Source organism: Grampus griseus (assembly GCF_964374135.1).
Source record: "Grampus griseus genome assembly, chromosome: X".
In the NCBI taxonomy this organism is placed as follows: domain Eukaryota; kingdom Metazoa; phylum Chordata; class Mammalia; order Artiodactyla; family Delphinidae; genus Grampus; species Grampus griseus.
This window is the reverse complement of record NC_138999.1, coordinates 13,015,579-13,018,436: the sequence shown is the minus strand read 5'-3', so window position 1 is coordinate 13,018,436 and position 2,858 is coordinate 13,015,579. Positions and strand designations below refer to the sequence as shown.

At 46.9% G+C, this 2,858-nt stretch overlaps 1 pseudogene across 1 annotated transcript; it reads left to right on the top strand.

Moving 5' to 3' along the window:
• Positions 1-1,419: 1,419 nt before the first annotated feature.
• On the top strand, positions 1,420-2,107 carry LOC309839216 (cyclin-dependent kinase 2-associated protein 1-like; annotated as a pseudogene). The gene has a single exon. The product of its transcript is annotated as a cyclin-dependent kinase 2-associated protein 1-like (transcript).
• Positions 2,108-2,858: the final 751 nt, after the last annotated feature.

Sequence of the window (2,858 nt, the reverse complement as noted above, 5' to 3'; positions counted from 1 at the left end):
CATAGAGGTGAGGTGCTCTTCTCATCACATCATATCAGGGAGTATGTATTAGTTGCTACTATAATAAATTACTATGAATTTAGTGGCTTAAAACAGAAATTTATTCTTTTACAATCTGAAGGATGAAAGTCTGAAATAAGTTTTACAGGCTAAAATCAAGCTGCTGGCAGGCCTGGTTCCTTCTGAAGGCTCTAGAGGCCTCCATCATTCCTTGGCTGGTGGCCACATCACTCCAGTCTCTGCTTATGTCATCACATTGCCTTCTCTTCCTCCATAGGTAAATCTTCCTTTGCCTCCCTCTTATAAGGACTCTTGTGATTACACTGAGCCCACCCAGATAGCCTAGAATAATCTCCCCATCTTGACTGCATCTGCAAAGTGCACTTTGCCACATAAGGTTTTTTGTTTGTTTGTTTTTAAAAGTAATTTTATTATTTTAAAATAAATTTATTTATTTTTGGCTGCCTTGGGTCTTTGTTGCTGCATGAAGGCTTTCTCTAGTTGCAGAGAGCGGGGGCTACCCTTTGTTGTGGTACGCGGGCTTCTAACTGCGGTGGCTTCTCTTGTTGCGGAGCATGGGCTTTAGGTGCGCGGGCTTCAGTAGTTGGCACATGGGCTCAGTAGTTGTGGCTCGTGGGCTTAGTTGCTCCGCAGTACTTGGGATCTTCCCAGACCAGGGATTGAACCCGTATCCCCTGCATTGGCAAGCAGATTCTTAACCACTGCGCCACCAGGGAAGTCCCACCACATAAGGTTTGCCATATAAAATAGTCACAGGTTCCAGGGAACAGGACCTGGATATCACTGGGGGCTATTGCTCAGCCAACACAGAGTACATGATACCCATATGATTTATCAGTGGCCATGTTAATCTTCAACACTTTGTTAAGGCTGTGTAGGCCAGGATTCTCCACTGTAAAGTTATTGTTTAGGGGGCACAGATTCCTTTTAATTACCAGAAATATGACTGTATTCATACCCAAAGTAATGATGTTGACATTATGTAACCATTCAAAATTACTTATATTAAGTGTCATTCCCTACCAGACCCAGTTCTAGACCCTGGAAATACAAAAATTAACAAGCAATGGTCCATACCCTCAAGGAAATAATTGCCTAACTAGGACAACATTTGCAATTTGTTTAAAGAAAGCAAGTTTAGGCTCAAAGTTTGCGGCCGCCCTTGCGCCCGCCCGATGTATGGGTGATATACTGCAGCGGGTGTCAGGGTGAGGGACGGCCATATTTGCCGGTGCAGCCCGAGCCGTTAACAACAAAAAGTGTGCAGGAGCTTGGCGCGCGCATGGACGCACGCACAGACGCGCGGGCCGCCTCGCTGTCGCCCGGCCTCGCCGCCTTCGCCGCCACCCTCCCGGGCTGGGCCCCGCTGCGCCCCGGTGCGCCCCACCGCTCGGGGGAATGTCTTACAAAACGAACTTTACCGCGCACATGCCCGCCACCTCCCTCAACGCCGCTGGGAGTGTCCACCCGCCCTCCACCAGTATGGTGACGTCTTCACAGTACCGCCAGCTGCTGACTACGGGCCGCCATCTCTAGGCTACACCCAGGGAACTGGGAACAGCCAGGTGCCCCAGAGCAAATACGCTGAGCTGTTGGCCATCATCGAAGAGCTGGGGAAAGAGATCAGACCCACCTACGCGGGCAGCAAGAGCGCGATGGAGAGACTAAAAGGAGGCATCATCCACGCTCGAGGATTGGTGCGGGAGTGCTTGGCTGAAAAGGAACGGAATGCCAGGTCCTAGCTGCCTTGTGAGCCTGGACGGTTTTCCATCTTCGGAGAGAAGTTACAGTTCATCTCCCCTGTTCAGACGAAACTTTTGTTTTCAAAATGGTAACAGTTTGGTTTCTCCTCCCCCTGCCCCTCCCATGGTTCACTAGGCTCCGAATCTACAGTCTGTAAGATTGAGGAAAGATTTTGCAGTTGATTGGGAGTTACATTTTAAATAGTTAGGAACTACCCAGGTGTTTGTTGTTGTTTTTTAAAGCACTGATTCAAAAGATGCACGTAAAAATTACCTATCTTACAGCAAACTAGTTTGCCTCCAAGATACCAGTGTCTCGCTCTCCTCTTTTGAATACATTTATGTTACCCGAATTGTTCTTTGATCCTTTTCATAAGCTGATACAACTTGAAGGGTTTTTTTTGTAGTGCGGACTTGACAGCACACTTAACTAGTAGCTGGTCCCCTCGTTTCCCATACACTATAGATTCTGCTTATCGTAAATTCTTTTTTGCTTAAGCATTTGCATGACTATTAGTGCTCTGAAGTCGATTTTTAAAATGCACAAGTTATACATACAGAAGAAAGAGCAACCTCCCAAACAAACCCAAAAAGGATCCCCGAAATGTTTCCCGAGACTGTATGTAGATTTCAGTTCTGCCTTTCCTGTAAGTTGATCCAAAGATCTGGAAGAAAATGGAACTGTTTGCATCTTTGTATTTATTACTCGATGTAATAAAGCTTATTTTCATTAAAAAAAAAAAAAAGCAAGTTTATAAACATAAGCAAGCTTTCTGTTTAAAGAACCTGGACACTGTTTTGGTGATGACCTTTAATTGTATAGAGAGTTTTAGGTCATGTGAAAATGGAAACTAATTTTCTTATACTTTCTGAAGTCCGATTGGACTTTCTGTGACCATTTCCCACTTTTTGTTTTGTTTTGTTTTGTTTGCGGTGCGCGGGCCTCTCACTGTTGTGGCCTCTCCCGTTGCGGAGCACAGGCTCCGGACGCGCAGGCTCAGCGGCCATGGCTCACGGGCCCAGCCGCTCCGCGGCATGTGGGATCTTCCCGGACCGGGGCACGAACCCGTGTCCCCTGCATCGGCAGGCGGACTC